Source organism: Oncorhynchus keta, chromosome 14 (assembly GCF_023373465.1).
Source record: "Oncorhynchus keta strain PuntledgeMale-10-30-2019 chromosome 14, Oket_V2, whole genome shotgun sequence".
Classification (NCBI taxonomy): Eukaryota; Metazoa; Chordata; class Actinopteri; order Salmoniformes; family Salmonidae; genus Oncorhynchus; species Oncorhynchus keta.
Window position 1 is genome coordinate 26,894,004 of NC_068434.1, and position 10,810 is coordinate 26,904,813.

The 10,810-nt window shown below is 38.6% G+C and overlaps 1 long non-coding RNA gene across 1 annotated transcript; it reads left to right on the forward strand.

Annotated features, from left to right (window-relative positions):
* The first annotated feature begins 369 nt into the window (after window positions 1-369).
* On the forward strand, window positions 370-10,387 carry LOC127907251 (uncharacterized). Its single transcript, XR_008063897.1, has 3 exons — window positions 370-471; window positions 7,055-7,110; window positions 9,294-10,387. It is a non-coding gene; the product is annotated as an uncharacterized LOC127907251 (long non-coding RNA).
* The last annotated feature ends 423 nt before the right edge of the window (window positions 10,388-10,810 follow it).

Genomic DNA, 10,810 nt, shown 5'->3' on the forward strand with positions numbered 1-10,810 from the left:
GCAACGTTCGACAACGTTTGGCAACCGAACATGGCACTGTTCACACACAAATGATTAAGTTGAGCCATCTTGCGACGAAGAGAGGAGGTAAGTTATGCATACAAAACTGGTGAGGGCTCACTTCTGTGTAAATAGGAAATGAACCAAAAAACGTTATTAATTTACACTATATGAATATTTAAATATTAATTAAAGATAAAATATCTCGACAAAAATAATAGACCCAAATTGTTCAATATAACATACAGCAGGCTGTATCACATCCGGCCGTGATTTCGGAGTCCCGTAGGGCGGCTCACAATTGGCCCAGCGTCGTCCAGGTTTGACCGTCATTGTAAATAAGAATTTGTTCTTTTGTTCGTTTTTTTAAGACTACACCAGACAGCAGAGGGAGCAGTGCTTCAAGAATGGGCCTTTGACGTGCAGTAAGAAAGTTGGCGTTTGGCCGCAGCGATGTGGATGTGTAGCCAGGTAAGTAGTGCAAAGCAGCAGCCCAGCCAGGCGCAGAACTTGGGGGGGACAAGGGGGTCATGATGACCATGATTAATTTGAAGGCTTAGAAATTATTTTCCCACCGCAGCTACTGACTTTCTGTGGCTTGACACTACACAATTCCTAATTGTATGATTAGATTCCCCCCGCCGCCAATTATGCTTTTGGTTTGGCCCGGTCCTCAGAGGCGGTGGTTTGTTAAGAGGGAAAAAATGCGCAAACCTTGTAACGAGAACAGAGCATTAGTTCCTGTCTTTCTCTCCTTAACAAACCCTTACTTCTGTGAACTAACTTGTGACAAATAAAGCACAGTCACAGTTAGCATGGTACATTCATAAGAACGAGTAAGAATTCTATAGAACATTATATTTTTCCAATGGAGAAAGTTTCTATTGCCAAGTGAGAACATGCGCATCTCGTGTGTGAGCGGAATTTCTCAAATGGAGTGATAATTGGTAACTGTTATGGCATATTGGACTCAATGTTGTGTGTTCAAAGACAACTTTGGTAGTATTATAAACTTTAAAACAACTAGTTTCAAGTAGGGTACAGAATTCGAGAAAGACTATTTGAACCTCAGGCAGTAGGCTCAAGCAGTGGCAACCCGTTATTCAGGGCAGGTGGGCACATTTTGGGGGGGCTTGCCTGTTTTGCATGTTATTTTGGCATTAATAGGTGTCACATCAGTTTGAAAACAATGTAAAAAAGAATATATATATCATTGAGTTAGTAAAGACGTATAGAAAGAAGCATGGTCTCTTTTTTTCTTTTTTTCTTGAGTAAGGCAGGTCCAAAATGCAGATGTTTCAGCTTAACTCAGTGCTTTCTGTGGTGGTGGGGCAAGCCAGCAGAAAATACAGAGCACTGCACCGTGATTGGCTCAGTGTTCTGTCACTCATGGAGACTTTACCTCACTGCCAAGTGTAAGAGCAGACCTTGAAAATTATATCCCTTCAGCTGCTGCCATAGAAGTGCCCATCCAAGAAGGCTCAAGGTCATTGCCCACAGATAAAATGACATCAAATCACGTTATATCTACAGTCACTTTGATTGGACTGATCATGTCAACATCATACTTTCACAATCTTAGCTAGTCATCATGAATCAAGTCGACAATCTACTGGTAAATCCTTTTTAATCCTTGTCAAATGAAGAGAAATAATGAAGAGGAATTATAGATAAAACATTATACAACAAGTTGGAAATCGCAAATTCAACAAGTGGTTTGGAAGGAATCAGTGGCTGTGTGGTCCCAAATCTGGGATTAAAATGATAAACATTCAACATTGGTCATGCTGTCAATGAGGCATGATTTGTGCCGTGTTCAAAACGACTGTTAACTTGGAGGACCGCCGCACCACCTACCTGTTCAAGTGAGCCAAGCACAACAATGTAAGTCCCAAAATGTATTGTATACTGCTTCATAAATGGTATAATATGCCAGGGAGATACAGTGCCTTGCGAAAGTATTCGGCCCCCTTGAACTTTGCGACCTTTTGCCACATTTCAGGCTTCAAACATAAAGATATAAAACTGTATTTTTTGGTGAAGAATCAACAACAAGTGGGACACAATCATGAAGTGGAACGACATTTATTGGATATTTCAAACTTTTTTAACAAATCAAAAACTGAAAAATTGGGCGTGTAAAATTATTCAGCCCCCTTAAGTTAATACTTTGTAGCGCCACCTTTTGCTGCGATTACAGCTGTAAGTCGCTTGGGGTATGCCTCTATCAGTTTTGCACATAGAGAGACTGAATTTTTTTCCCATTCCTCCTTGCAAAACAGCTCGAGCTCAGTGAGGTTGGATGGAGAGCATTTGTGAACAGCAGTTTTCAGTTCTTTCCACAGATTCTCGATTGGATTCAGGTCTGGGCTTGGACTTGGCCATTCTAACACCTGGATATGTTTATTTTTTTAACCATTCCATTGTAGATTTTGCTTTATGTTTTGGATCATTGTCTTGTTGGAAGACAAATCTCTGTCCCAGTCTCAGGTCTTTTGCAGACTCCATCAGGTTGTCTTCCAGAATGGTCCTGTATTTGGCTCCATCCATCTTCCCATCAATTTGAACCATCTTCCCTGTCCCTGCTGAAGGAAAGTAGGCCCAAACCATGATGCTGCCACCACCATGTTTGACAGTGGGGATGTGTTCAGGGTGATGAGCTGTGTTGCTTTTACGCCAAACATAACGTTTTGCATTGTTGCCAAAAAGTTCAATTTTGGTTTCATCTGACCAGAGCACCTTCTTCCACATGTTTGGTGTGTCTCCCAGGTGGCTTGTGGGCAAAGTTTAAACAACACTTTGTATGGATATCTTTAAGAAATGGCTTTCTTCTTGCCACTTCCATAAAGGCCAGATTTGTGCAATATACGACTGATTGTTGTCCTATGGACAGAGTCTCCCACCCAGCTGTAGATCTCTGCAGTTCATCCAGAGTGATCATGGGCCTCTTGGCTGCATCTCTGATCAGTCTTCTCCTTGTATGAGCTGAAAGTTTAGAGGGACGGCCAGGTCTTGGTAGATTTGCAGTGGTCTGATACTCCTTCCATTTCAATAGTATCGCTTGCACAGTGCTCCTTGGGATGTTTAAAGCTTGGGAAATCTTTTTGTATCCAAATCCGGCTTTAAACTTCTTCACAACAGTATCTCGGACCTGCCTGGTGTGTTCCTTGTTCTTCATGATGCTCTCTGCGCTTTTAACGGACCTCTGAGACTATCACAGTGCAGGTGCATTTATACAGAGACTTGATTACACACAGGTGGATTGTATTTATCATCATTAGGCATTTAGGTCAACATTGGATCATTCAGAGATCCTCACTGAACTTCTGGAGAGCGTTTGCTGCACTGAAAGTAAAGGGGCTGAATAATTTTGCACGCCCAATTTTTCAGTTTTTGATTTGTTAAAAAAGTTTTAAATATCCAATAAATGTCGTTCCACTTCATGATTGTGTCCCACTTGTTGTTGATTCTTCACAAAAAAATACAGCTTTATATCTTTATGTTTGAAGCCTGAAATGTGGCAAAAGGTCGCAAAGTTCAAGAGGGCCGAATACTTTCGCAAGGCACTGTATATATACTATAGCTAAGAAAGTAATTCTAAGTGTATGTTGTGTAGTAAGATGTTAGTATCCCTTTTTTCTCACCCTAATAATTTGGTCTATTTACTCCTCTTAATTTTGTCTACTGTCCTGACTTCTACTGTAGCCTATAACCTGCTTTAGAGAAATGTATTGTTTAGTGTTGTGTTGTGTAGTGGCTTTGCAAGCAAGCCTGTTTCTCTCCCCAGTCAGAGGGAGCATGCTTAGAAAACAAACTTGTTTAGAAAACAAATTTGACTGCCAAAATTGTGGAGAGCAAGCACTCATGATGTTTATGCAACCTAAAAATCACCATAAAAATACTTCCAGAACCATCTTTACATTTTATATCAATTGAGAAAATCTACAAAAGAAATTGGCCCATCCTCATCTTCATTAATAGGGATGTATGTGACATTGCACAGCAGTAAACTGGTTTATTTCATCTTCATAATTTTTTTGTTCTTGATTTCAATATGGAAGGATAACCAGGTACTGGTGTTTGTATGTACTAGTTCTTGGTGAGTGAAATGTATTCACTCTTAAAAAGGAAAGGTTCCTGGAGGATCCTTTAGGGGTTCTTTAATACATTTAAACTGGGGGAACCCCTATAAGTTATTTAAATAACCCTTTGGGTATTATTCATAATAATAATCAGCATAACAATAACAACAATAACACTATCTTTTAGTTGTCAGTGTTTGTTATGATTTTTGTGGCAAAACAGAATTGAAAAATCTAAATATGAGGTAAACTCCCAGCATAACCCCAAGTCCAATGGGTACAGTATATCCTCTGGTGTGTTGATGTCCTCTGTAGGATATCTATAGCCATAAGGATTCTGTAGGAAGGGTGAAGTCTGTATACAATAAATAATAATTATTCAGATGGTTAACAAAATGTGCACACAACAGTATTCATATCTTGGGTTTTGTGGTAACCGTCAATGAAAAAACTGTTCACTTTTGACAACAGTTTTCATACACATACCTTGTCCATAATGTAGAGGCCTATCAGATCTTCATTGAAGAGGTCGAAGGCTGCTGTGACTGTGTCCTATAAGGTTTTAGAGGAACCATTAATTACAACTAACTGTAGATGATAAATGTAATCTGCATAGCATTTTGAGGCAAACCAATGGCAATTCTAGGCTACATACCTTTGTGTAACTCCTCGTCAGTATACCTGCAGACACAAACACCTATGAAAGTGAGCTATGGCCTTTAACATATTCGGAACTATTCTTACCTCTTTGTTGATTGATATACATTGAATTGTGTCCATTTCCTGTTTTTAGAAATATTTTTTAAAAGAGAAAACATGTCAAACAACACAACCATTTGCACAAATATGAAAAGATAGATGGTATCATCATAAAGCAATATACATTTACATCTTAAGATCACCTTATCTTAAATTGAGATCTTTACATTTTTCAGTAAAGTGCATATACATGTTGTCATCTCAAATTCAAATCAAAACTTTTCAGTTAGGCAGTTAGGTTCCTGCAAGAACCCAGAAGAACTAAAGAGGTTCCTCAATTAACCCCATCTCCTATGGAGTTCTTGGAAGAATATTATTTTTCAGAGGCAAGAGTTGTAAGCTTCTTCAAGGAACTTTGAGGATCTTAGAAGAATCCTTGTTGAACCCCACATTTTGTGAGTGTTGTTATACTGTATTTTTGTGGGGAGGTTAGGGGGCATATGATGTTCCCCTGTGATGAAAGGGGTTCATGACAGAAAAGGTTTGGGAAGCACTGATCTAGCTAATGATTACCATAAAAACAGATGGGCAATCCCATGCTTCAACCTATTTATTTATAGACAATATGTCGCATCAGTTGGGCTATATGTGATCATGCTTAATAACACACCAGCCTGATAATATGGACCAATATGTTTTTAGGCTCCTTTTTGGAGGGGAAAATTATATTTTCATACATTTTGGAGTAGAAAAGTAACCAGAGCTGCGTTCAGTACAAAAAAAAATGTAATTTAACGTTCAATTAAACAGAAACCGGGCTGTTCTGAACAACCAGTTGAAAAACGGGGAGGGGTTGGGTTGTGGGTTCAAAATGCACCGCTGCCATTCAAATATGTCAGTCATTGCTTCAAGTCACACCTGCCACACCCACCAAAGTCTGTTCAAGAACATTGAAGAATGTTTTTGGAGAATCATGTCGTTCACTACAACCCGTTATGCAACGTAGCAAATGTTCAATCGAACTGAACGCACCCCAGAACTGACTTTCTCAAATTGCCAAGCGGTGGTTACTTTCTGAACTGACCAACAGTTTTAAAGTAATACAGAAATGATTGGTATTCCTGTTGTGGTTGGGATATATTGACTAAATTATCAGGAACCCATTGACCTGGACCCCCCATGTGCAACATAGTGTTACACCCTTCAGCCCACCTAAACCTTTTCAAATCAAATGTTATTCCTCACATGCTTCGTAAACAACAGGTGTAGACTAACAGTGCAGAGGGAAAGAAAATAGAGAAATAATAGAAAAGTACAATTTAATACAAGTGATGATGAAGACACAATGAGCAACAATAACAGTTTGTGGGCCTACAGTCATCATGGGAAGACTGACATAATGCAGATTGATTTTAATTTCAGCTAAAATTGGAATACCACTTTTTTTGGCCAATATCTGAACTGAACATAACTTCTCTATTACTTTCAAAAGTTGTCATTTGTTGTCATTGTTCTAAATTAGTATCCAAACAGGAAAGCTCATTTATCAAACATTTGCATAGGTTAAATCTTTATAGACCATTGACAGTAAAAGAATAAGGTATCAACATCAAAACACGTATTTCACCTTCCCAGCAAAATGTGGACTGCTGACCAATAATGAGCAGAGCTAAAGAGATGAGGAATTTAAGGGGAAAATGTACTATTTTCCTGGAAGGGTTTTACCTAATCAGACAACTAATTGATCATTTATTTGATTTAGAAGTAGGCCTATTGTTCTAGATAGGGCTACTACTATTCTACTGTAAGTCGAGTAGGCGAGCTGGTGCAGCCTATGTGTTACCAGTATGCTTCTGCCTGCTTTGTCAAGCACTAAGTGACAGGAGGGGTTCACAAAGCTTTACACTCGATAACAGCTCTGCTCAGGTCCTCAGATTATTTGACTTTTCTACATAAACAGTGAGAACAGTGGACTTTTTATCTACACCCACCATTTTCCCACCTCACATTCAGACAAAGCTACCTTATTATCTCTGGCAAGAGGAATTCCACAGTGGCAAAGCTACCACGTAAAACGATAGGAACCAAAAACAAGAAATCCATTTTCATAACCAACCTAAGAAAGTGTCTCAAATGAATGGGGAAAATGTTTCATGGAATAAATGTAATTATTGTCTCCCTCTGAAATGTTATTTTTGGGAAGCAGCCTTAATCGCTCCCTAGCTTTGGCATGTTTTTGACAGGGATTAAACTATTTTCTTCTTTATTTTTAGTGTTTCTGGCGTACGTCCTAGATCCTTCTATCAAGAGGAGAGACCAACCAGTTGGGGTGAGGGTTAGATATTCTTCCTCCAGCATATTTCTTTACCCTTCTGAGGTGAAAAATAATTCCTCAGCCTCATACCTTCCTCATGATTTGTTTTACTTAAAGGCTGTTAGAGCTATTTATATATCATAACAAGTATTAAAATAGCTCAGTGAGGGGTGAGAGACTCACCAAGTAAAACAAGGAGCTTGGCCATCATAAACTCCCATTTAGAAGCAGTCTGCAATCCTGTGTCTCAACCTGGTCTCAGAGCATTCCATATTATTCTGTACGTAAATCTGAGACACTCCATTTAGTATGATATCTTATGTTTTGTATGATATGTATTACTTTGTGGCTGTACATCACCCACTTCGTATGATATGTTACGAATTACAATTTGTATTATATGTTACGAATTTGCTAAATATACAGTGGCAAGAAAAAGTATGTGAACCCTTTGGAATGACCTGGATTTCTGCATAAATTGGTCATAAAATTGTATCTGATCTTTATCTAAGTCACAACAATAGACAAACACAGTCCGCTTAAACTAATAAAACACAAGCAATGTTTTCATGTCTTTATTGAACACACCGTGTAAACATTCACAGTGTAGGTTGGAAAGAGTATGTGAACCTTTGCATTTAATAACTGGTTAATCCTCCTTTGGCAGCAATAAACTCAAGCAAATGTTTTCTGTAGTTGTGGATCAGACCTGCACAAAAGTCAGGAGGAATTTTGGACCATTCATCTTTACAAAACTGTTTCAGTTCTCAAGGGCATGCCACAGCATTTTAAATCGGGTTGAGGTCCAGACTGACTGGGCCACTCCAGAAAATGTATTTTCTTCTGTTGAAGCCATTCTGTTGTTGATTTACTTCTGTGTTTTGGGATGTTGTCCTGTTGCATCACCCAACTTCTGTTGAGCTTCAATAGGCGGACAGATAGCCTTACATACTCCTGCAAAATGTCTTGATAAACTTGGCAATGTTTTTTTGGGACAGCAGTGGCTTCTTCCATTGTGTCCTCCCATGAACACCATTCTTGTTTAGTGTTTTACGTATCGTAGACTGGTCAACATAGATGTTAGCATGTTCCAGAGAGTTCTGTAAGTCTTTAGCTGACACTCTAGGATTCTCCTTAACCTCATTGAGCATTCTGCACTGTGCTCTTGCAGTCATATTTGCAGGACGGCCACTCGTAGGGAGAGTAGCAACAGTGCTGAACATTCTCCATTTATAGACACTGTATTACTGTGGACTATGAACAATTAGGCTTTTAGAGATACTTTTGTAACCCTTTCCAGCTTTATGCAAGTCAACAATTATTTTCTTATGTCTTCTGAGATCTCTTGTTTGAGGCATGTTTCACATCAGGCAATGCTTCTTGTGAATAACAAACTCACATTTTGTGAGGTTTTTTTTATAGGGCAGGGCAGCTCTAACCAACATCTGCAATCTCGTCTCATTGATTGGACTCCAGGTTAGCTGACTCCTGACTCCAATTAGCTTTTGGAAAAGTCATTAGCCTAGGGGTTCACATACTTTACCAACCTACACTGTGAATGTTTAAATTATGTATTCAATATATACAAGAAAAATACAATAATTTGTGTGTTATTAGTTTAAGCACACTGTGTTTGTCTATTGGTGTGACTAAGATGAAGATCAGATCAAATTGTATGACTAATTTATGCAGTCCAGGTAATTCCAAAGGGTTCACATACTTTTTTTTCTTGCCACTGTACAGTATGTTACGAATTAAGCTTAGGTGAAGGGTTAGCTAACATGCTAAGCAGTTGCAAAGTAGCTAAAAAAGTAGTAAGTTGTTGAAAATTAGCTAATTAGTTCAAATGATAAAGTTGTCTATAATGAGATTCGAACTCCCAACCTTTGGGTTGCTAGACATTCGCGTTATATGCCCACCCATCCAGCCCAACCCTACTTTCGTTTTTGCCTTAAGTAACCATCTGTCTTATGTAACCATATCAAAAGGAACATATCATACACATTTCAGTTTGCCAGATTTACATTTACTATGTTACGTCTAATCTATGAGACCAGGCTGTGTCTAAAGCACTGAATCATGACTGGGAGTGAGTGTGTCACTGTGTGTGCCACTCAGACACCTGTTCACAGAAAAGCAGGATACCAGGTTCCAGGAGAGGCTGTTGATAATCATCTGTCTCTTTCATTCCATTCTAGGAAAAGGAAAACCATTTTTTCATAAACATATTGTTTGCAGCTGTAGCCTATACCAGTTCCCTTTTTTATTTGCTGCAAGAATTGGATATGATGCTCCGGACCAGAAATGTGGTGTGTTTGTGTTGTCCTTATATTGACGTAGATTCCTTCTCCCAAATAAAAGATTAGCCAAAGATAATGTTTGAGTAATACATTCATTTATTGAAACACATTCCAATATATTTAGCTGTAGTGCCTTCCAAGACTGCCTTGATTTAACGTATCAGCTGTTTAAACATACCATGAATACGCTACATTATTTTATCCAGTTTCAACATGTTTTATGTCAACTTTATTATGGAGCAATGATTGAGTGTATGGCCATGGACATTAATCAACCAGGGGCAAACTACCTGCCCTCCAGGACACCTACACCACCCGATGTTACAGGAATGCCATAAAGATCATCAAGGACAACAACTACCCGAGCCACTGCCTGTTCACCCCGCTATCATCCAGAAGGCGAGGTCAGTACAGGTGCATCAAAGCTGGGACCGAGAGACTGAAAAACAGCTTCTATCTCAAGGCCATCAGACTGTTAAACAGCCACCACTAACATTGAGTGGCTGCTGCCAACACACTGACTCAACTCCAGCCACTTTAATAATGGGAATTGATGGGAAATGATGTAAAATATATCACTAGCCACTTTAAACAATGCTACCTAATATAATGTTTACATACCCTACATTATTCATCTCATATGTATATGTATATACTGTACTCTATATCATCTACTGCATCTTTATGTAATACATGTATCACTAGCCACTTTAACTATGCCACTTTGTTTACATACTCATCTCATATGTATATACTGTACTCGATACCATCTACTGTATCTTGCCTATGCTGCTCTGTACCATCACTCATTCATATATCTTTATGTACATATTCTTTATCCCCCTACACTTGTGTGTGTATAAGACAGTAGTTTTGGAATTGTTAGTTAGATTACTTGTTGGTTATTACTGCATTACAAGCATTTCGCTACACTCGCATTAACATCTGCTAACCATGTGTATGTGACAAATAAAATTTGATTTGATTTTTGATTTGAGGTGGAGAGCTCCTTCTCTGACATTGGCTTTTATTTTGCGAAAGTCCTCAGTGCCCTTTACACTGCTGTGTTTTGTTTCTGCTTGCATTGTCAACCTTTTGGGAAAAAAGTGCATTGGGAAAGTACATTACAGCCTTATTCTAAAATTGATTAAATAGTTTTTTCCTCTCATCAATCTACACACAATACCCCATAATGACAAAGCAAAAACAGGTTCTTAGAAATGTTTGCAAATGTAAAAAAAAAAAAAAGAAGAAATATCACATTTACATAAGTAATCAGACCCTTTTACTCCCAGTACTTTGTTGAAGCACCTTTGGCAGTGATTACAGCCTCAATTCTTCTTGGGTATGACGCCTCATACTTGGCAGACCTGCATTTGGGGAGTTTCTTCCATTCCTCTCTGAAGATCCTCTCA